Source organism: Cygnus olor, chromosome 3 (assembly GCF_009769625.2).
Source record: "Cygnus olor isolate bCygOlo1 chromosome 3, bCygOlo1.pri.v2, whole genome shotgun sequence".
Classification (NCBI taxonomy): Eukaryota; Metazoa; Chordata; class Aves; order Anseriformes; family Anatidae; genus Cygnus; species Cygnus olor.
This window is the reverse complement of record NC_049171.1, coordinates 27,978,212-28,003,981: the sequence shown is the minus strand read 5'-3', so window position 1 is coordinate 28,003,981 and position 25,770 is coordinate 27,978,212.

The window sequence follows — 25,770 nt, the reverse complement described above, 5'->3', positions numbered from 1 at the left end:
GCAATAAAACACTGACATTCAAAACAAGTAGCTGAAACCCATGTTATTCTCAGGGAGGTCAAAATAGTTGCAAAACTTTTCATGTTTTTATAAATTGACACTGAATAGCAGGTGGACAAAGTAGTTTTTCAATTGAAAAAAATAGTAATTACTAAGCATATGGAGTCTTGCAGTTTGCAAAACATGCAGTATAATTTTGTCAAAATTGCTCTCCCTAGCAATGGTCTTATAACGAGTAGTTCTGTTTTCTGAAACTTTATATCCTCCATATTTCCACTGGTTTTAACCTTGATGTTGCTGAAACATTTAAGCTAAGTGCCTTTATTTATTTATCAGTGTAAAAGTGGTCCTGTATCCTCCTCTGTGGGACTTAGGCCTCTGGGTCTGTGTAGTAATAGATCATATGTGTCACTGTAGAAAATTACTTGACACACGTAGTTTAAATCAAACCAGGATCAAAGTGTTTTATTGATTTATTAATGACACTGTTAACTGGCAATCAGTGAACTATACATTCAGGATCGATACTGGCAATACAGTAGATAAACCACAACCCCAGATGCTTGAAAAATATTAATATATACAGATTTCCAAATATCCTTCCATAACTAATGCCTACTTGCACCCCTGAACCTCCTCTCTGTGCTAGTTCCCCCCCTGGCGCCAGGTGTTGGGTGCAGGCCCCACATGTTGTCCCCCACTTGGGGCCATCGGCCCCACGTGGCACTACATGCACACCAAGCAGAGGTGCCCCCACACTGCCCCCATGATATGGGTCTCTGTCTGGGTAGATTGTCATTCCTAGCCAGAACATTAGTCACTGCAGACTTTGAGCATGGAGACTGAGGAAAAATGTTTGTGTTCAAAAGGCAGTTTTGTTTCAGAAATCATGCTGTGGCATCATTTCCCAACCAATGGTAAGAGTCATACGGTATCATCCCACTAGCAGCAGTAAATAAAAAAGAGGCTGTATATTCCTACAAAGACATAGTTTACTGCCACAGAAGTAGTGGATTGCAAATAACAAGTACTTTTCCAGCACTTGAAAAAGGGATCTACAAGAAATAAAATGGCCAGAGACATTATGTTCTGAAACCATAAAAGCAGGTGCAACTTATCAAAGCCAACCACCTAATTGCACCATCTGTGTTACTGTTGTGGTTTAACACAGCAGGCAGCTCAGCACTACGCAGCCGTTCGTTCACTCCCCCCCAGTGGGATCGGGGACAGAATCAAAAAAAAAAGGTAAAAACTCATGGGCTGAGATAAAGACAATTTAATAGGACAGAAAAAGAAGGAAAAATAATAATAATGATCAGAGAATATACAAAGCAAGTGATGTACAGTGCAATCGCTCATCACCTGCTGACTGATGTCCAGCCTGTCTGGAGCAGCAGTCTCCTCCCAGCCAATTCCCCTAGCTGTTATTGCTGAGCATGACAGCACATGGTGTGGGACATCCCTTTGGCCAGCCTGGGCCAGCTGTCCTGGCTGCATCCCCTTGCAGCTCCTGGTGCACCCCCAGCCTCCTCGCTGGCAGGGCAGCACCAGGAACTGAAAAATCCTTGGCTTTGTGTGAGCACTGCTCTGCAACAACCAAAACTTCAGTGTGTTATCAATTTTATTTCCATCCTGAATCCAAAACACAGCACCATACCAGCTACTAGGAGGAAAATTAACTCCATCCCAGCTGAAATCAGGACAGTTACTCCATTTTCAAAGCAAATAAAAGAGCAAATATTGCATGGGTCCATTGGTATGTGAACAAACATGCTTAGTAATCTGTGGTGCTATTTTCATTTTGCAGAGACAGTGGGCATGACTCCAGTATTCTCATCCCATGAAATCCCCGCTGAAATCTTGTCTAATCAGTCCTGCAGAATTAGGTCAATATTGATGTTTCTAGCCCAGCATATCAGTGAGGTTAATGCTGTTTCTCTGACTGTATACCATAAAACTCACTACAGACCAATCTGAAGAAACTCCAGGCTTTAAATTTAGCAGTGTCTTTATAACTGCTTCAGAATCAGTTTTTACATATGCTGTGTTTTCAAACCTCACTTTTTTTTTTTTTTTTTTTTTTTTTTTTGTGTGTGTGTAGAATAGAATCATAGATTCATAGAATGCTTTCAGTTGGAAGGGATCTTAAAGATCATCTAGTTTCAATCCCCCTGCTGTGGAGTGGGGAGTAATAATAATAATTCAGAATCAAGTTAGTCATGTTTCTTCACCCAGAAATATGCTGAAGATGAACACATGGGAGTCTTCCTATGTGGAACAAAGTGCCCAAGGAAGAAGTGGAGTTCCTATCCATGCATGTATTTAAAAGACAAGTGGACGTGGCACTAAGGGACCTGGTTTAGTGAGGGGACTCAGATGGTCAGCCTGATGGTTGTTTTTTTTCCAAGGTAATTGATTCTATGATTCATGCTTAAGCAGACATAATAAGGTTTTCTTAGGGACCCTTGCAGTCTGCATTTTCTCTTTGCTCCCAAGTATCCAGTGCTTACAAGAGGTGTTTGGAGGACCCTAATAAAGCATTCCTGAAACAGTTTGGGTCCAATGAAGCAAAACTAGAGAAGCTACTCTGTGTTGAGACATTCAAGAACACTCTTTTGCCTGTTTAGCCCCTTCCTTACTCTGTTTTTGCAAACGTGTCCCTGGTTATTCAGATCTGTCACAGTGCAAGATTTTAAACTTTTAAAAATACATCATTTGACAAGGTCTGAAGGTCAGGCAGGGCTAGACAGGATCAATTTATAGCAAGAACTATGGAAAGTTTTTAATGAAAACTGGTGTGAAATAGAGCACATAGACAAAAGAAGAAACAGCTTTCTATCTTTGATGATAACATTGGATTTTAAAATTAAGCACAGCAGGTACAGAGAGATGCCTCACAGATTTCAAAAGAGGATGCATGTCCTGGTGCTAACACACACTTCAAAGTGCTGTGGAATTGAAAAATCACTACGTTTAACAATACCTTTAGCTTAACATAAACAATGGTACCAGGCAGCACTGCTACTAATGCCAAGCTGCTATGCAGCATTTAACACACCTGAAGCATACAAACATCAGTAATGACAACTCTGTATTTTCATCTAGTTGCTGCCAGTACAAAGGTCCCTCTGTTTTGCTGATACACATCCACCAGAGCAGGGCTCTCATTCAAGTCTTTTTAAATTTGTAGGCTCATTTCTGACTTAAAGAAAAATGAGAAGCCCAAACAAGCCCTTCTAAATTTACTAGGAAATTTTAGACCTTCCATCTTGCTGGTATTGCATTAGCTAGAGACCAGTTTTGCCCCTGTCAAGAGTAGTAGGAAGATAGCCCTTGCTTATATCTTTGATTGCCCTTGTTTTTCATTGGAAAATTGGAAAGTTGCAGTTTTCTGCATGCCTAAATCCTCTTTTTAAATAGTATGATGAATGGAATTCTGTTTAGTTTTATATAAGAAAATTTTTCTGAAGGCAGCAGTTCTCTAGCAAGACAGAAGAGTTTATGGTGATGGACAAGGATAATGAAAAAGAATATCATGCATATAAATCGTTGTTATTAGGGGTTAAATAGGATGTGTAATGACCTGTGCAGATATTAGAAATGCTAGTTGATGCTGTGTGTATCAGCATGGTTGATTCTTGCAGGCACAAATACTCAGACTTAGAAAAGTATTAATTTATCACTGAAGGTTTAAAACACAGGACTTCTTAATGGAAGTTTAAAAGGTAAATTTGTATAATCTTGAATTAAACCTTAAAAACTTACTTTAAGTGTCAGAAGAAACTGCAGATGTATGAACTGCAAAAATGCTCCTTTTGAGCGTGTTTTACCAGAAGCAATAAGAGCAGAAGGATGCTAGAAGGAACAGAAGTGGTATTTACTCATGATATTTTTTGTTGTTTGAGGAAAACATGAGACAGAAACTAAGGAACTGAAAATAATCATTGTAGTAGGAGGAAAGAAAAAAAAAACCCAAACAAACATGGAAATAAAGTATAATTTTAGAAGAAATTAAATAAGCATTTTTCTCCACACTCAAAGGGAAAATAAAATGGAAAACTGATATTTTAAGTCCTTTTGTTCCATACATATAATATTCATGTTAGTTTAGTTTCCAAACTGCCTGTGCTGCCTTCCCCCACTTTTAGGAATTCACTTAAAAATCTGATATTCTGAATCAATAAAATAGAATTCTTCTGATTTTTAGTCTAAATAACCATAAATTTTCTCCCTACCAAAATTGAGCTTATTTATTCCATTGGTGTCTGAAACACTGTAATAGATGGCATTCCTAGAGGCACCCATGTTTTCTCTCAGTGCCATATTGAAATAGAGGAAGCTCAGAAGTTTCACCCTGTCACAGTGTTGTTACACAGTTCAGGACCTTCACCTGGACATGGCAGTAGTGTTTTTAGACCAAACACAACAGAAGAAAAAGCTGCAGGAATGTGGTTAGGTTTCTGAAAAATGTAGTAAAACTTGAAGTTTCAGCTTAGCTAGAGAGCAGTGCAGTCAACGAAGAAAACCTTTTTTTGCTAATGATGTTCCCACAGGGCTATCTACATCTCCTTTTGCTCCTTCAGTGCCTGAGCTTGTTCAACAGTTTGCTATGCAGGCCAAGGGGGTAGTTTGCCAGTTTTCTAATTTCAGATTTCACTGAATCAGTCTGAAAAAAGGATTTGTTCCTGAAGTAATTTGAAAGGCTGACAGGCTGTGAACAATTAAAGCTACATTTTTTTTTTTCTTTGCAAAACGGCATTTAAGTAATGTCAGCAAAGGTCAGTTGCTGGAATTAAGTCAGTTAAATGCTTAAATGTTTTTTAATCTTCTACTCAAAATGCCATGTGCTGGCATGATAATGCTGTAAAATGTCAATGTGGGTATTGTTAAATACATTTTAGACAACAAAATCTGCCACCCAATCACACATGGTCTGGAAACAACTATCCACTCTGTCAATCAAATCTATAGGAAAAATGAATTTTGCAGATTGCCCATGCTATTGCATTATATTCATTGAAACATTCTGGAATTCAAAGATATTTGAAACCTGGATCCACTTCTTGTTTTTACTTGTTTGTGGTTCTCCTTGTTATAGATCAGGTTGGCTGAATAATTTGTTTGCATACAGGGAAATTAATTATTTTGTGTATACAAATGTATCTCGGAAGACGGGTATTCAGTTTGCTTGCTGGCCTAAGTGGGAGAATGTTAGAATATCATTTTTATTATGGCTAAAAAGTATACTACTTTTCAGTAAATTTAAACAGATTTTATTATAAAGAGAAAAATTCACTCCTTGCACAGAGTGGCATAAGGAATCTCTTTATATTGTTAGGGAATCAAAAAAATTGTTAGGGAATAAAAATATCCATGAATGTATGTCCTGGTCTTCCCGAAGCCAGCTTTAACTTGTCGAGGATTATGAATATTTATCATAATACAGGATATTTTCTTTTTAACCAGACTTTGATCGAGTTTGTCAAGAATTTCTTAGCTCATATCATTATCATTATCCACTCTGAGTGAAAGAGCAAGTTGGATGGTGTACATGTACATCTTAGTGCATGATTTATCTCACTGTACTGATTGACCCCAGGAAGCATAAAACACTTATTCTGTTTGTGCAAGAGAAAGGAACACAACTTTAGAAAGGAACACAATTTTACAAGGCACTGAAGTGAGACTGACAGGCCTGTAACTGCCAGGGTCTTCTTTTCTTATCCTTCTTGAAAATTTGAATGTTTGCTAAATTCCAGTTGACTGGGACCTCACCAGATTCCCAAGACCATTTAAAAATAATTGAGAGAGGTCTCACGATGACATCAGCCAGCTCTCTTAGTACTTTGAGATGAATCCCATCAGGCCCCATAGACTTATAAGCATACAGTTGGAGCAACGAATCCCACACAAGTTTGGGATTACTGCAGTTATAGTACTCCAACTCCAGGGTTCCCAGAGCCTATAACTGGTGTTGAAGTCAGAGGTGAAGAAGGCATTAAACATCTCTGCTTTGTCTACATCCCTATTTGTGAGGTGAACATCCTCATCAAATAATGGACCAATGTTTTCTTTGTTCCTCCTTTTGCTGTTAACATATTTTAAAAGAACATTTTTATTGTCCCCTACAGTACTGGCTAGCTTCAACTGTAATTGAGATTCGGCCACATGAATTTTCTCCCTAAATTTTGATTCTATAAATCAAATAAATATAAATAAATAAATAAATAAAATAAATTCCTATTTTGATTCTATAAATCTAGTATCCAGTGCAGATGACCATGAACACTGCTGCTGTTCTGTTTTTTGGAGTACAAGCTGTGTGTACAAGCTTTGTATGTATGACTTGCCTGTCAGGATCTGCAATAAGGGACAGGGTACTTAGAGGGGGCAATGGTCTGCATTTCAAATGCATAGACCCCAAAATCTTTAAACGTGTTAATTTCAACTCAGAAACACATGAATCATCATCACAAAAGACATATCCAACTCAAGTGGTCAGTTAGTTGTATTTCCTCTTTTTCTTATCTATATACCATCTCTTTAGTAAGATGTTCTGAAGCCAGGGACTGGGTATTCTTTCTTTTTAATTAATTACCTGCACATATACTTTACTTATCTATGGTTGTACTTATCCATCAAAGCCTTCAATTCAAGAATAACATGGTAGATGGGAATCACCTCACCTACTTTAAACATTTAATTCTAAATTTATTTATTTGAAAAGAAATATAGGTCTCAAAAGAGTCATTCATCTGCCCTAAAACAGTGATTTAGAATAAGATGTACTGTCTTCAAGAAGTGACTGTTTCTTTTCAGTGCCTATAGAGAGACTCTAGCAAGAGTAGGCCAAACCTCAGATGTTCAGTGTTAGGGCAAATTAATTCTTACCATATGGGTGTACAAAAAAAGATCAATACTGACTTGGAATAATTTATTTAACAATGATGTAGGTCTTCGTTTCACAGTGCATTGGGTCTTTCCTGGTTTTACTTTACTTTTCCTGGTTTTACTCTTGCATTACGTTACCTTATTGCTGTGCATCTACTCCAGACTCTGGTGTTTCAATTTTCTGGCATAATAAAGGAAGTGGGTCAGAATGACTGAGGTGGAAAGAAAAGGCAGACTGAAATACTTTGAGCTAATATTATTTTCTCTGAACAATTCATATCATTAAACTATAGCCCAGGGCCAGACAATTAATGTAAAACTACTCTCAGTATTATTAAAAGATGTTGAGATTTACTTCAATGCAAGGAGAAACGTTGAGTTTAATTGAAATAAAAAGTTAGTGAAAAATATTCTTTCTCACAATGTTTCTTTTTTTTTCATATCTGATGAAGGAATTCTAAAAGGGTATGCTACTAAAAATAATAGGATAATTTTACTTATAATATTTTCAAATTTCAATTTTTTTTTTATTCTTCCCACTGGAAAGACTGGAAAATTTGTAAAAGTAAGGCAAAAAGTAGATTTTACTTAAATTTTTATTTTCCCTTAGAAGAATGTGAAAAAGTTTCAAACAGTGTAAAATAAGGTTAAGTAATTAATTATTTTAATTTTTCATTCTATACTTTGCCAGTAAAATTAGTACAAAAAGTGAGACTGTGTGCAAAACCAAACATTTAAAATCACGTTTCAAAGCAAATGAAGCATGGAATTGACTAAATTGATTTTTCTCTTGAGTAATTAAAAGGTGAAACATTTAAAATTAAATTAAGACTTTTAATTTTCTTCTACAGTTCTTTATCTCTCATTTTTTAATAAATTACATTATTTAGGATTTTACTATGTTAGCATCAAGCAGACTTGCACTGAGTGCAGACCTGCACAAGGTCACACTATGTTAGGCCATATGTATGATTTAGAAAAAAACAGTCACTAATTCAAAACCAGAAAAATTAGAAGAAAGGTGGGTTGCTCAGGTAACTCGTATGACCTCAGGAAGGTCATTTAAACCCCTTCATAACTCAGTTCCTTACCAGTTTAATATGGTGGAACTATATCCATTTTTCAGTGAGATGTAAAGAGGATATAAATATATTACAGATTTTATTTATTTTCAGCGACTGTAGTGATGACAGTCTAGTAAGGATTTATTATGTAAACAGATAGGTCAGTAACTGAACCATGGCTTTTGAAGCTTTCTATCCATTGACTGCTTCATTTCTTGTTAATTTATGTCTGGAACATCTTTATTAAATCTTCTTTTTCATATGAAGCTTTTTTAAAAGTAGGTCTTTATTTTTTTTATTTTTCTTTTTCCAGGGAAAAAACATTTATTCTTATCAAGCTCAGCTGGAGAATGAAATAAAAATAATGTAAAAATAAAGCAGATGTCTTCCACTCTAAGGCTAGAATCTTTTACCTTTGAATCTTACAAAGGGGCGAGAGTAACAAGTATATTTGCCATGTCCTGCAGAGCTCTGCACACAGTCATCCAGTTTCTCAAATAATATTTAAACTAGCTTCAAACTTTGCAATTACATTTTCCCCTGAAGTAAAGTAATGGCATTTTTATCTTAATTTTACTTTGCCATCTATAAAAGTAACATTACTTCATGCTGTATCCTTCACGTTAGACCTTGGGATGTGAGAACATTATGTAAGTCTGGAGTTATCATGGAAGAAATGTACTTTGCTGCATCACACAGTTCAGTTTAGATTAGGAGAATGAAAATAGTATTTGGCAGAAATGAAGAGGAAAATCTAGTCTTAAGAGTTAAAACATTAAAACATTGAATGCAGCTCTGTATGAATGATTCTGAAACACCTGTAAGATGTTTTATATACAATCACAGATTTCCACATTATCTGTTTGTGTACTTGGAATGTATTAACAAAACTTTAGCTTAACTCCTGACTCCTAGGTAGACTAAAAAAATGGTATTGTCAGAAATGCCAAATTTTCAGCAGGCTCTGTTGATTTTAGTGGGGACTATTGAATGTCCAATCTTTTGAAAAGCAGATGAGCGAGGTTCCAGTTCTGCATATATTCTACTTGGGAACTCTTCCTGAATTCAGTAACTCCTCATGAGAGTTAGGAGTTGAAACAGAAGTCTAGACCTTTACTTCAGTGTGTATATATTTCAGAACTGAACCTCTGTAACCTTTCTTTGAAAACCTTCATCTATGGATTTGTTCAGTTTGAATTTGAGTGTAATGGATAAGTCACACTGAATTATTTCTTATTCAGTCGCATTTCATTATCTGTTGTGACCTCTAGATATGTCATTTCATGACAGGTAAAATCAGTGTCTTGCTCCTGCCACAAAATGTCAAGGGGGTATTATTTCCCCAAGATTTATTATTATTATTATTATTATTATTAAAGATCTATTTTCTAATAATATTCCTGACAATCTGCATATTATATCTTTACAGGGAAAAAAAATCAGTAGCTAAAAATGTATCATAACTTCGCAAAAAATGACAGTAAATAATGTAGCAGAACTAATGTCAGCAGCCCTGCATACTTCCTTTGAGAGTCTACATTTGTTGACCTCTTTAACTCTTCCTCTCGCCGCCCCCCCCCCCCGCCCAGTATTTCTATTTTAACTGCATTTTGATGAAACTTTTATGCCTGATTCTGTAATACAAGGAGATGTAAATACTTATGGTAGGCTTTATTAAAAAATAAATTAAAAATAATGATTTGGGCTCTTATTCTTCTCCCAGGAAAGCTTGTCAAAACCAACAGACAAGACGGCAAATAATTCTTTTATGAAAGTAGCACAAGACAAGCAAAGACAAAGAATAACATTGGCTGGTCATGATGATTTCTAATGAGATGAGAGAGATCTAATCAGCTGTCTGAAGAATCCCATGAAAGAAAGAAGTACATATGGATGCTGACTAGGATAATTTATGATAGACAGTTAAAAGCAGCAAATAATTGCTCTCCCAACACGTACTCTAAAACTCTAATAGAGTTTTTCAAAACATATCACTTTATCTCAGCCTATGGTACCAAAATTGGTCCAAAGCTTAAAAGATGCAAAGTAATTAATCACTGTCTCCATCACAGTGGAAGTCACAATCATCCTATTGCACTGTTGAAGGCAAGATTTTCTAACATCCCCAGATTTTTATGTGTGGCCATAACTTAACAAGTATATTTGTGAGAACTTGGAATTGGAAATCAGAAAGACAATCACCACCAGCACCTAGGTTGCAGGTTCTTCTCAAGCAGCCTGCTAAATGTATCTTCTCATGTGTTGACTTTATCCAGAAACGGGACAGAGTAACTATGAGAACAGAGATAACATGGTAACGGGAGAGTGTAATGTTAGGAAGTATCTTGGAGAAGCACCAGGTTAGGAACTTATTCGATCCTAATATGCCATGTAACCTTAAGTAGAGGAAGTCTGGACAGGGATAAGAGATGCGCATGGTAATGGTCAGAAAAAGAGGGAAATAAGTGAGGGAAGAAGGTTTAAGAGTGATTTGAAATTATTCAGGGTAACAAGAAAAGGGTAGGTTGTGAAGAACTAAAAAAGGCCTTATGAAATACTATGATTAGGCAATCAAATGAGAGGTGGAATTAAGTTTTATGTAAAAGAATGAATCTGGCCAAAACTAGTCCTATTTCTACATCTAAAGTGGTGTGTTTGAGATGACTGTTATCACTCAGCAGTGAGATTTGTGATTCTGGTCTTGTAGTTCCCTGAAAGCACCAGCTCATTGCTTAGAAGCAGTCTAAACCAATCCAGAGTTAAGAATTGTAGGGAAAGGAACAATATAAACCAGAAAATATCATTATGCCATTGATATAATTTCTTTGGCTCTCTCACACACTGTCTGTAAGTATGCAGTTTTGATCCTCACATTCTAATGAAGGACATAGTAAAATTAAATAAGATTCAAGGAAAGGCAATACGAATGATCAGAAGCAGGGAACAGTTCCTGTGTGAGAAAGGACTGAGCTGATGAAGCTTCTGCAACCCAGACAAAGCTGATGTAGGGGGAATATGACAGAGATCTGAAGAATGATGTGGAGACATGGAGTGTGTGGTTAGAAACTGCTCAATTTCTACTACTGAAATCTCCTACTCTGCCAGTAGGAGATCAAGGGAATTGCAGTGGGTATAAAATCCTATGGAAATCCTTTCCAAAAGATGTGTAAGCAAAAAAAATGTACATGTATTCAAGGGACACTGGACAGGTTGTTGGAAGAGACATCAGATCAAGATAAAGAAATGACAATCTGCATTGGTCTCGGGAATTCCGCTGACCATAAAACGAGTAAAGGATGAGAGCATACTCATGGGAAGTATCATAAATGTTTGCTTTGTTCTCGCTTTTCTCTAGTCTTGTGTTTATGGCCACTTCTGGGGATAGTATAATGATGGGCACATTTTCTGAACCGCTATAGCTATTTGTAGGTGACTGTCATTTGATCCCATGCTAAAAATCATATTTCTGCAAACACTATTTCTGACAGTTGCACAAAATTGAAGTGATATATGAGTGTGGCCAGATTTCCTTTATTTTCTGAGACTATTAGTGAGCTTATTTACATTTCACAGGAAGATGACTTTTCTGAAGAAATTCCATTCAAACAGAAAAATAAATGCATTATTTAGGATGCTGCTCAAGTATCCGAAAAATAAAGTGTTTTAAGTCAAAGTGAATTTTCACACCTTTGAATACCAAAATCCACAGACGTTTCCAGAATTTACACTGAAAAGAAATTTGGATCAGTAAACCATTATCCCAGACTGAATTACAATCACATAAATATTTGTGCAGTGTTTTTACTTCCTTGTTTGATTTTCACTCACCTTGGGCTATTTATGATGTAGAAATAAATGGATGTATTTGTAGATAATATATTACTACATATAAAATATGATTACTACTTATAGTAAAAGTAAACAAAATGAAGTGAGACCTCACAGTAACAAAATGTTTAATTCACAAAATTCTTTGAATTATTTTAAAAAAGAGGTATGTTTTATTAAAGTCCTATATTGTCCTATCTGTGATATTATGTCCTATCCTATAAAGTCCTATCTGTGATATTATTTTTTATTTATTATTATAATAAATAAATAATAATAATAATAAAAACTCCACACATAAAATGTTAGATACTTGAAGTATATTAATATCTTGTTGCCTGGAACATCTGCCTTCTAACACAAGCTGAGTTATATACTCTCTGTTTCCACAGCACATCATTTAATTGTAAGTCAGAAAAAGAACAGTACTTAGAAACTTTAAGCATAACTTCACCATATGCTGTCCGATTACAGCATCTTTGCTCAGTGAATTCACTGAGCAAGAGTTTATTGGCAAGCTACCAGATCACTAGCAATTTTATTTGTTTAGCGATATTTATAATTTTAATTATTTACATGTACTATATTTCAACTGCCAGAGGTGTTTAGATTTCTAAATGGGACCCAGAAGGATTGTTTGACAATACTCCGAAGATTAGATGAACAAAGGCCCTTTTTTCCTTAATTGGTTGCAGGCACAGACTGTGATTAAGTCCCTTTACAGGCTTGTCACTGAATTGGGTATAAATGATGTAGCATTTCATCATTACTATATATAAGATAGAGTAATATTACACAAATTAGCTGGAAAAAAAAACAAACACACACACACACAAAAAAATACCCTACACAAGAGTTTTCTTTTTCTTCCAAATACAGTGTCTTAGTAACTCTAGCTAAGCATAGAAGCAGAAAACATTTAAAAGCAAACAGACTTTAGGAAGCTGAAGCATACCACAAAGTGAACCTAGTAGGTGACAGCTCTGCACCTACATTGTCTCCTGATTTTACCTCACATCCATTTAATTATTTCATTTATATAAAATCTCTGGTGAGGTTAGCTTTGCACATATGAGAATAAGCCTTCCCCAGTAATTTGCCAAAACAGCTATGAATGATTAATGTGCTCTAAACTGGCAAATCTGACTTGTTTTCATGTCCATGGCCAGGGCAACTCTTCATGAATATATTTGAATAAAATATTTGGGCCAGGATTTACTTTTCAGTGAAAGATTCAGTGACAATGGGTGAAGTGCTTTCCAGATATCTGTTTCGTCACTCTCTTCCATCTCCTTTAAACATGAAAACTGGTATGACTTTACTGCTCTGCATATGAACATGGTCTTAGCAACTTCCTCCTAGACAAAACAGCAAAGCAGAGTCTTGTCAGTATGGTCCTACCTATGTGCAGATTTTATATGATTTCAGCTTTCAAAGTAGATGGTTAGGTTAATGGCTGGTTTGACATGAACCTTATAATTGTTCATTCCTTATATTATAATCATTTCATTATTTCCTTAAGACTCTTCCATCTTTTTATATCCTTTTCTGATTTTATATGTGGTTGGAAAGCTCTTTAAAGTAAATAGACATTGAAAAAATACAGTGCCTAACACAAAGGGGCTTCAGTGCTTTTGTAGCATTCCTCCAAGAAAGGCAAACAAAATTAACAGAAAGAAGAGGTACAGTGATTGCGGTATTAGTGCAGGTCGACAAAAATAGCTTTTGAGTGGAGCATAGAATAGCCAGCTGCTGTTGACTAATGAGAGTCTGGTTATTAAAGGCACTTGCAAACGGAAGGCTATGATCCAGTTTGCTTTATGTGGGTGCCAATTTCTGCCTTAAGCTTTACATGCTTAGTGATACTGTCCCAGTGGAAGTACATAACGATCCCATACAGTCAATAAAGGGCCTATATGCAGTTTCAGGTCTCCTGAAAGAGAATCTGTCTGCCTGTGTGTGGGGATAGAAACCTTTCCTGCAGCCATGGGGGGATTCTTGCCCCCGTCCCCAGGTTTCATATGGAAGTCTTACAGAAGAGGCAAGGATTTACCTCCATGGGCTGGAAGAGTAGCAGTGAATGCCACTGACCCTTGTAGCATGACTGCTGCTTAATGCAAATACCTTCTGTCTGCGTACAGGTGGGTGTTAAGAGCAGTGGTTTAGTCTAGTGTTCTGCTATGGCACATGTACTGCAGAAACGGAGGCAAAATCATTTTTGCTATAGAGAAGAAGTTGAGAAAAAAGCAGATTTTCAGATTAAATCATGAATTTAACAACCTCCCAGCAGAGATTGGCTTAATAGAAACAATGTAATTCAAAAATATACATACATTCATTTCTTAAAATGAGAAATTATTATTTTTATTTTCAGTTTCAATCTCAGGTTTGAGGCAAACTGTTCTAAATATATTAGAGGATCCAAGGGAAAATAATAAATTAGTGAGATTTTATTCATGGAAGTAAAGCAAAGGCTTCTGGAAATATAAAGATTCTTTTTGAACATTGTCACAATAATCAGTTATACTTATTTGGTGTGATATGGTATGAACTACAAAAGGTGTATCTAATGATATTTGTGAAGTTTACACAGCAAAGTCAATCATCAAACTATTCCTAATGTTTTCATGCAACTAGGACACATTTGCTTCTTTATTTTCATCATGCATAATTCAAACATCACTTTTCTCCCTCTTTCTCTCTTTTTTTTTTTTTTTAAATTTTTATTCAATTATCTTGCTAAGACTGATAGACTGTAGTCTTTTCAAATTCAATATCAAAATCCTCTGTTGGATTTATTTCCCATTTTCTCTTGTTCATTAAGGATATGGTTGATCTTGTTGAAGATTGAAAGAAATGCAGTTTCAGCCACAGTCTCATGAATAATGCTCTGGGTTTACACAACAGTAATTCAGTTAGCCCTTTGAAAAGCAGAGATTAATAATCATGAGAACCTGGAATGTTTTCTGTGAGTTAATTGGTGTTTTAACATTGCACAATACAACAATATAAATGAATGGAAAGAAAGGAGAAATAGCTAAGTAGTCTTGGTAATGTCTTCAGAAGCAAGATTTTCCTTTCATTTTCAACCCTAAATGCAGTCAAAAGTTGTAAACCAAAACCACAACATAATACTGCTATAATGATGCAATGTTTCTTATTTAAAAACTAAAATCCAAAATTTCAGGGTTCTTTGAATAAAAACCAAATACCAGCATTGTTTTACTTTGATAAGTGATAAATCTTGAGATACCTGCTAGAACTTGACCCTGGCCCACCCTCATTTACAGCTGACAGACATTTCGATGGTGTGAATGACAGGAATAAACATCCCCAGACATTTCCTCACAACCTCTTGTAGGGCTGGGATGTCAAAGGGAGGTGGCCACCATGAGCTACTTCCTCTCAGTGTGCTGGGGGTCCTCAGCAAGTCCATGCTTGCTGCACATCTCAGCTGCTGTGGGGACAGCACAGGGAGAGGGCAAGCTGCCCAGTACCCAAGTAGTCAGGCCTCTATGAGGTGGCAAAAAAGAAATCTGTGTCTTAATCAGGATCATACGTGCCTTGCAGAAAAGTGCTGGTGTTGGCACTGTGATTTCACCATTGTGTCTCAGGGTGTAGCTTGGGCTACATTGGCAGCTACCTGCTGTTTTAGATGCCCACCTCCACACAAACACTGGGAGTCTCTCATCTATCCAGGACACTTTGTGAGTACTGAAGTTTCAATCAGTAAAGTTCATTAGATGGTAGTACCTATTTGTAAAGCATTAGGAAAACACCCAGGTCCTGATGGTTCAGTTACTAGGCATCTGTTTCAGATTTAAGCTTCACAGGAATCACAAGGTAAGTATTCTTCTCCCAGTCCTGCCTGCTTTATTGTTCGTCCTGCCTGCTGTAATATTTGTGCTATGAATACACTGAAGTCAGTATGCCAGTGAGGACCATAGCAGTAATAAAACACTTATTTCTTTCAAGCAAATGTCTCATTTTATCGGCTGAAGTCTTAGATTCAGGACTTGTCACTCTGGTTAAATTTTCAGACTCAGGACATCCATTTCCATGAAAATGCACAAGCTACCAGGATATAGAATGTTTTGAAAGAAGAATTTTGTTTTCATCTGTTGAAGCTGTTTAACTTTAAACAAATACATATCTATTAAAAAAAATAAAAGAAAAAAAAGGCATTTTTCTTTTCAATTTCTTGGTTTGTTCTGAGAACATCGTTGTATGGGACCTGTAGGCAAAGCAAGCTGTCACAGTGCAATCTTGTTTTCCTGTGAGTCAGAGAAGCTACACAGGATGGAAGCAGCTCACCTTGATTCATCATTGGCACCTAAAACCAGGAGATTGTTCACAGTTGTGAAATTTGAGCAGACAGGCATTTCCTAGTTAGAAAGCTTACGCAGTTGCTGCTAATAATTGGAGTGAACTTAGACCCTAGCCCGAGGATCACAGCCATGCTACATGGATAAGCAATAGGGATATAACATACTTGTTGCTAACGATGAGGCTGAAGTAGAAAAATAATGGGTTAAAGTAGTGTTTTGGGAGGGCTTGAAATTCTAGCTTGATTTTTTTTTTCATGAGTTAGATCAGTAAACGCAGTGAATTACTTTCTGAGAGAAACTCAAATTCTCAAAATGTTGTTCAAATATCGCGTTGGTAAAAAAAAAATATTTCAGTGTTTGCAAACTCAAGATTTTAGCAAGATTTCAGAGTTTCTACCCAAAGGTGTTTCTATTTTAGTTTCTACTTGATCAAAAAAAAAAGAAAAATATTCAGATTGAAATGGAAATTTTATTAAATGAACAATTTTGATCCAAAAACAGGCTCCCTAAAATGGTCCAAAGAAAATGGTGGAATATCTAAGTACCTAATATTTCATCTACATGATCTAATCTTTAGATCTTTTCAGATATTCTCCTCTCAATTCCATTGACTTAGTCAAATATGAATGACTTAATACTAATTTTGAAGGTGAGCCAAGTATTTTGCAAGTACTTTAATATCATCCTTTCCCTTGAATACATGACCCGCATACATGCGGCAATTTGATGAAGGAAATACAAACTTGTGTATTTTTTATGGTTTTTATATTTGTCTGCTCATCCTTTTAATAAAACTAAACAAACACATTATCAAACTACTGTACTAGTTTCAGAGAGATAATTAAAAGTGGCAGAGAGGAATGATCATAACCATGACGATCAAAGTCACAATTAAAATTCAATCAATAAATCAATTCAAATGACCAAACCACCAACTAATCCAGCAGGTAATCAAGTCAAATTTCTTTGTGTTATCCTTGCATCAGAAAATTTGAAAGAGAAGTCACCTAGCACTCATTTTGACAATCAACCAATGCAATTAATTGACCTAGTCAGAGAGGAATCAAGAGGTCCATTTTATATTTGTGTGTTTGCTTTCATGGCAGACATACAACATACAATGTTTTTTTTTTTTTTTTTTTTTTCCTCTGTAAAATGCAGATTCATCTTTAGAAGTCAGGAATTTAAAGAGCATTCAATAGCATTTAAATATGATATGTTTATCAGCTTTTTCATCTAAAATTCCCCTAGGTTACTTGGTAGAGAAGAACACACAGTTCAAGACATTGCTGCTGCTGCAGGAGAGACAACAGAACTTCTAGAGAATATTTTTGCTTTCCCAGGATCATATGGTATGTCTTTGATTTTGAGGTATTGATAATCTCAAACAGTTGGATCTGTTCATTTAGGATAGGCAATGTGGCCCAATATTTTCAGAGTGGGCAGTCTTCGGACATTTCTGTAAGTAAATAAAATGAAATCATTTTCCATTGTTAATTATCTAAAAAATCTGCCAGCTGTAGTGTAGGTAAATGTTTTTCCAAGAACACATACACAGGCTGTAATTGAGATGCATGCCTAGAAGTTTGATTATGGTGTTTCGCCGTAAGGCCTAATTCAGTAATTAATCTACTTCTTTAAAACAATACAGAAAAAATCACTCTTTTGCCTACAAAAAACTTTTTCCTATCCTAAATAAGAGAACTAATATGGAAAAGTTTAGAATATTTTAATGATTTTTAATCTAGGGAAAAAAATAGGAGCTGCTTTTACATTTGTTCACAGTAAATTACATTCATATTTAAAAACCTAAAGTATTTCCTGAAATCAGTTCAGAACTAGGTCCTGTCCATCATATAAGTTACATATATTTTCTGACCCATTTACATACAAATATGTAAAATTGCTTCATTTATTGAGGAATTACTCCCTATTTTTCATTACTGAAAGACATGATTAAAAGGAGGTAATAATATTTATATAAAGGAGGTAATAATTCTTAAATATCCAGGAAGAAATCGGATATTTATTTATTTATTTACTTTGTATTTAGCTTGCAGCTATTTTAGGAAATTATATTCTCTATATCTTTGAAAGAATGTGTGTCTATTTACAAAACAAGAAATGCAGGTGTAGCAGTACTGAATATAATGTTCGCAGAACCCAGAAAAATGATGTAGAGAAATTCCAGTTAGAAGCCATTGTCCTGGAGGAGAAGGAACAACCTATTTAGTATTTTGATCAACATTTTGCTGATCATTTTTATAGCTTCTATGCACTGTGGGATTTTTCCAGTTTAGTATTTGATGACAGACACTGGCATTAGGACAAAGGGCCTTACTTTTCCATGTTGAGTTTTGGAGGCGAAGATGCCAAGGTATCATAAACATGTGCAACCAGTGATCCGTACTGCTATTAGAGTGTTAGTTTTTGCTGCAGTGAGTTCAAAGTAGAGAAGATCTGCACAACCTGTGCAAGGAGATGTGAAGTATGTTCAGTAGCAGTGTTCACCAAGAACCAGAAAGAGAATTCTATGTTTGCTGCCATCTGATTATTTTCTTGACATGGGGATCATCTTGGATTTCTGGTTTACGAAGTTTCTGGTTCCCTTTCTAGTGAATCATCTTAATCTCTAGGTCAATGTAGACTGTTTTAAATCACTCTATTTACACAAGAAATGGTATAGCTTGTTGGCCTTGTTTGTTTTCTTTTTGTTTTCTTCATGTGCAGTGGCTCTGCAGATAAATATTTTTTTATTTTTATTTTTTCTACTTTCTAATGTAATCCTTAGTGGACCAGAATTATATTTCCTTTTCAGAAAATATTTACCTAATCTTCTGTGTGCAGGAATTTTAAAAGCATTCCTGTTAATTTTAGCCAAATACTATGACTAGGAAAAAAAAATAATAACACACCACCTATCCTCTGCTATACGAATGGCTTGAAGCAAAAAAACCCTTCAGTAATATTAGTCACTTTCAAACACTTAATCACGTATCTTTGTATAATAACAGTAATCTATGCTCTCAACTCAACAGCTTTCAGTATTTTAACAGGGAGAAAGAATGCATGCTTCTATTCACTACTGAATGCTAGGTCTATAAATTGTTTAGGTTTGAACTGCTATGAGCATTATAATAACAAAACACTAAATCCTATTTGGACATTGCAGCAATTTAGATTAGAATTCTTCTGATAGTATTTTACACATCCCACAGCCATCTATATGCTAATGTTTCCAGCAAATTATCAGATGTTAGTCTACACAAACTTTTTTCCATAAATGACCTGTCATATTTATAATGGCATCTGAATTTGGTGACAGTTTTTATTTTATCTAGCAAAAATTGCAGGTCCATAAAGAAACTAATTATATAGTTTCACGGTTGATAATATGGTTTCTAGTTTTATAACTAGCTATATGCAAACTGATTCGGAAAAAAAAATAAAAAAATCCCTAAACTCAAAGGATTTTCAGAGAGGTGGACCAGTTTTATAAGTGACAGATGAAGTTTCAAAGTTTTTACTCTAAGGCATTGCTTTTAAATGTTTTTCTGACCATCTCTGAATAAAGTTTGTTCTTGCATTCCGCATTTTTGTTTAACTCACCCATTTAATTTCTAATCTCCTACTGTGAAACCAAAATAATGATCAGAACCATAGCTGTTCTCTTCTCCTCATATCTAGAACAAAGACAAATGTTTCAATGCTCCCTATATACATTCAAGAATTAAATCTAAAAAAAATCAAAAGGAGTGTTCTGGTCCAGAAAGGAGCAGGAAGAGATACCATTGTTATAGGTGAACATGAGCTATAAGGTTCTTCTTACTCCTTTGTGTCACTCTCAGATTCATTTAAAACATGACAGCCCAAGGTGAAGGAACTCCTTTCTCAGAGGCACAATGATACAGTTCAAGATAGTTCAAGATGCACAGTTTGGGTCACACCTTCTCTGCATTCTGAACAAGATAACATGATATGCATAACTTGGCATCTGCATCTCTTTTATTTGGGGCATCATCCATGTCTGATTACACTGATAAAACAGTCATCATCAAAAGAAAACATTTTTATTCATAGGTTATAAACTTTCCTATATATGTGTATTTCCCCTTAGTCCTTGATAAATATTGACAATTAATTTAAACCATCTAGCTCTGTCTCTGTCTGGGACAGTTGAAGTTCTTGTACCATGCTGCTTCCTTCCTAGAAATTTTCACTGATTCCTGATGAACCTTCGGCCTCTGTGTACTTAGTGAGCTTTACTATTGAGCCTCAGAATCTCCTGTGTATAAAAATCTTTGTCATCTCTATCTTAGATTATCTTATTCCCTTGTTAGTATCTCTTCTTCCTCTCTATTTAAGACATTGAAACATCTGTGTCAGTCCTCTTTGCTACTGTTTCATTTTCTGTTGATTTCTCTTCTATGGCCGTCTTTGGATATAAGAGCGTCCAGAAGACTATAATAGACTTATTTTGATTTTCATCTGTTAAGAATTGAAGCTTTGTTATTCAAGATAAAGACTAAAAATAAGAATGAGGGTAGGTTGATTTACAGGTAGATAATAGTCTTTATTTAGACTACCTTCATAGATGCATAGAGTATCCCGAGTTGGAAAGGACCTACAAGGATCAAGTCCAACTCCCGGGTCCCCAAAGGATCACCCAAAAAATCAGACCATGTGTCTGAGAGCATTGTCCAAACACTTATGTTGTGTTAGCCTTAAGCTACTGGGCAAGATAATATAGTTTGATAAATCAAGATATGTAAAGTATTTGTAAGCATGGCACAGTGATTTCCCACATTTGTCAGCAAGGCCTTATGTGAATAATTCATTTGCAATTCTCAGGTCCAGCAGAATTCATAGTCCTGCAGCAATCTTGAGCACCTCTTAATACCAGTTTAATAACAGTTAACAACTGTTTTTACTGATCCAGGTCTTCTGAACATTCATCTTCTTGACAGTTTGCACAAAACCAAACCTGTCTTTGTCATGGTTTTTGGTGCCTAAATGTTGGGATAACACACAAAAATACTGTTTGCAGAGAACTGAAAGATCCATTCTTCTGTCAAAGTAGATGCTGGATTTGTAATCGCTGGTGGTTATCATTCTGTTCCTCATCTAGGAATATGTAATAAAAATACTTTAAGTACACTCCATGGAAAGTTTGTAAGTTTGTTTACAAGTGTGGTATCACCTTACTGATTTTGGGACGAATCCTTGTGCTAAATTCTGCTTAGTCTGATTGTCAGATTTGTGTAGTCCCAGCCTCTTTGATGGTTACCTCATAGCTTACAGACTGGCAGGGCACTTTCTTTGTTATTACTGTCTATTATGAAACTGACGGATGAAACTGAGGTCTCCATATAACTGAGACATAAAACAACGCATTGGTCTATTCTTATGCTTTAACTAGATCTGAGATTTCAGCAGATGGTAGCATGCATGGTGCATATTCTAGAGCCTTTGGAACAAAGAACATCAATAAAATGACCTCTTTGCAGTAATTCATAAATTTCCTTCTTTTCTCCCTCTCCTCTTTTTTTTTTTTTTTTATTAAAATGAATACATCCTAAATCTATCAGCCATTTTGTGTTTCAGAGGTTTATCCCAAGCTTTGTCATGCAAGTTAACTTGTTTCTGTTGTATCTTGGAGAGCAGTTTGAGCAAAGCATCTCTCACCTTGTCGTATATAATTTCATTTTAATTTCGTTTTCTTTTCCATTCACTCCTGAAAGGAACTGTCAGAAGCCATTGGGGACACACATACACGCACACACATATACCCACACGCAATCTAGCTTTCTTTCTTTTCAATACATTGATACAGGAGATAAATCCAGCAAAATTAGATCAACTTAATAAGGATCTGTGGGAACTAAATTGTGTTTTTGAAAAATCCAGTGTAAGTTTAAATATAAAAATGTTCTGTGCATAGCAGTCCACAAATTTAGAAATTCATTTTCCTAATAGTTTAAAAACTAACTGATAATCTTGGGGAAAATATGCATCAAGAGAAGAATAGGTCTGTATTTTATTATTAGTGAGAAAGCAAGTGATTCAAGTAATAATGTGAAGGTGACTGCATCTACTTCAGCTGAAATCAAATAAAAGGCTTCAACATCATTTAAAAATGCAGTCACATGTAGCACCAACATTTGATGGATTATTTAAGGGAGTAGAGAAAAGGATCAGGGATGGAAGGATAAGACTGAATGAAACTGAGTGAGAAAGAAAAAAAAAAGGCAGCTAAACTAGGAAAAAATATCTGGATATAATTACAGATAAAGAAGCAACAGGAGGAAAAAAAAAAAAAGGACAGAAGTGTAAAGTGCTTAGAACTTACTAGAAATACAATAGGACATACAGCATTCATTTGAATGATGTATGTAACTGATTTTCCCTTTCTGAGAGAAGGATTTTCATTAAATTCAAAGGTGATTGGTTCTTTCATGATATCTGCTCCTCTTGTGAAGAGTGATTTATGCTTCTGTCTAGCATCATCCTCTACATTTATTATTACACTCTAGTTTCATCGTTACTTTTACTTTCATTAATTATTGCAGCTTTTCTAGGGTGCTTCAGGGAATTCCATGTCCAGATGCTCTGGCATGGATCAAATGTTACTGTCTTTCAGGCAATGACATCACATCTGAGCCATTCCTTTTTTTCAAGACCTAGGCCAAAACAAGTCTCTCAGAAATTCCTAGGTCAGTCACAAAGCTCACTTCCTTCAAACTAGCAATCTGGTGCTGCCATGTATGATAGGAAGAGACAGTCAACATTTTCAGTGAAGGAAGGACAGCAGTGGAATCCCATGAGGTTCTGTATCCTTAGAAAAGGGGTTGGAGAACTTTACTAATGATGCAAAAGTATCCAGGATAATAACAATATATATATATATATATATATAAATAACGTGGACTCAGAAAAGTTTCAGAGGCTCTCATGACACTAAGTGACCTCTGACATCAGTCTTAAATTCTTGCTTGTGCTTTGTGTATATATACATATGTAGTGATTTTATTGTTACTGGCTGTCTATGTTAATTGTATGAAAACACTAAAGAATGCATGTTATTATATTATTATTAATTTAATATATGAGTCTTCAGACTTTATTGAAACTTTTCTTATGGTTTCCACTGGGCTTTAAAATAGGAGGATGCATAACCTTTCCTGGAATATGTTTTAGTATAGTTATCCAAATATACAGTGAGTGTACAGTTCGGCCTGGGTGTATAACAGCTCAGAACAGTTGAAGATACTTTCTATCAAAATATGAATTGTATAAACACAATATTCCAGTTATGGTGTCATGGTACCATCAGAGTCATATCTACTCTATCAAGTGACCATGAACACTGGCTGCTAATAGGACTTAGATGTCTTGCAGACTAAAATCTTGTCTTTTTGTTATTTTTATTCTTTGAAATGTACATGGAGCAAAATTCAAGTCAGCCATTTAAGTTACTCCAAGGACTATTCTAGCCCTCCATTAGATGTTACTGCATTTTATTTATTTATTTATTTATTTTTTAAAATACTTTAAGCTAGTGGATATTAAGAATGTCACATAATCATAAAGAGCCTCATTTTGCATTCTCACACAAGCAAAATTCTCATTAATTTCATTTGGCATTTTGCCTGCATTGGCTTGTCAGATCAGACATACAACTACTAACAGTCTGTGAAGACTGTCAGTATGCATGCCATGATCATTGCCGAGCAACTAATTTTTTTAAATTCTATTTACGTTATTAGAGATGAAGATAGCAATTTAATCTAGGAATTAAAGATAACTTCATTCTGATCAATATTCACTTTACACTTACTAAAAGCCCCTTTCAGAAAAGCAGCATATTTAAGAATTACTTAAATCTCTTCCTATTCAAAGCATGTAGAGTCTGTGCTGAAACAAGACCAAGGAATGCTTTGGGAACCCCAAAGATGGTACCGAAAGCAAATATACACACATCGCTCCAAACAAGTGCTTAGGATCAATTTTTTTCCTACACTCTGGCTTGGAAGAAAAAATATTTTACAGTTATTTTCTCAATATCAGCAGTTAGAAGTTTTTCTTGGCTGGACTTTCAATGTCTGTGTTTATTCCTGAAATAGAGAGAGGATTCAGTAATTTAAAGTATATATTACAAGTTCAGCTAAATTTTCTTTAGAGAAGTAGATTAACTACAATTTTCTTCTTAGACACAATCTGAAAAAGTCTGCTGAAAAAGTTATTTTGTTTGGAGTAATCTCCTGTCACTCCAAAGTTTTAAGACACATTTATAAAATTGTAAACTCATTCTGACGGAAAATACTTTATATATTATAAGTAGAATAAACAGCATCCTACACAGGGGTTGAATGTCTTATATTCTATAGAGTCAGGAAAGGGAGAAAACAACAGGAATTTGGCTGAAAAAATCTCATACAAATAAGACCTTTAAAATTCTTCCATTGGGGTTCTGAAACCTTTCAAGCATCAGATTAATGTTTATTCTTGTGATAAGAAAACTAAACAAAACATATTGCTGTTAAGATGATTTCTTGCTGAAAAGCTTGACTGAAGTAACAAATCCATTCAGGGAAAATACGTGGTACAGAAATTATAGCTAGCTAGGTTATAAAAGATATCATAGCATTCAAAGTAGACGCAACTGTCTCCTGTAGATGCCAGTAATTAAATTTCTTTTATCTGTTGGAAGAAGCACTGCCAGCTTCCCATAATGAACTCAACATCACCTCAAGGCTTTTAAATCTTAGCACTTTTACAGTCATGCATCAAAGCTGAAATTATAGATCTCATGTAATTTATGATAGAAGAGAACACTGTGCATACATGATTGGACATCAGAGGAGACCTATTTGTAGGGCAGTTGCCAATAAGAAAACATTCTTAAAAGAAAATTTACTTGATGTATTAACACTTGTGAATTAAATCACAGCAAAAGAAGTTGTACAAAAGTGAATAATGAAGAAATAGCTAGAAGAAGCCAAGTTTTTCAGAAAAGACGAGTCTCTAAACAGAATTTAAGCTTTTATCCATGGGATTCAAAATTTCATATTCTTGCCTCCCTAAGCATCATCAAGTCACTCAAGCAGGCAGTATAGGGTAACTCCCGTGACTGCCATAATCATGGTAAGAAGCCTAGAAATTGTTTATCCTGGCATCAAACTGCGATTCTTATGACTTCCATGCTTTCTGGTTTCATCTGGCTGGTGGACAGTCACTAGCAGTGTTTCCCAGGGCTCAGTTCTAGTGCCGATCCTGTTCAATGTTTTTATCAATGATCTAGATGCAGGAGTGGAATGCATCCTCAACAAGTTTGCTGACAACACTAAATTGGAAGGTGTTGTTGACTCCCTAGAGGAATAAGAGGCCTTGCAGTGGGATTGAAGCAGTGGATGATCAGCAACAGTATGAAGTTCAATAAAGGAAAACGCTGGGTGCCACAACTGGCACTGAGTAATGCTGGACACAAGTACAGATTGCACTTGTACATAATGAGGGGCCGGAGAGCAGCTCAGCAGAAAGGGATCTGGGGCTGTTCATTGACAGCAGGCTCAGGATGAGTCAGCAGTGTGCCCTGGAGGCCAAGAGAGCAAATGACATTTTGGGATGCATTAAATGCAGCATAGCCAGCCTGTCAAAAA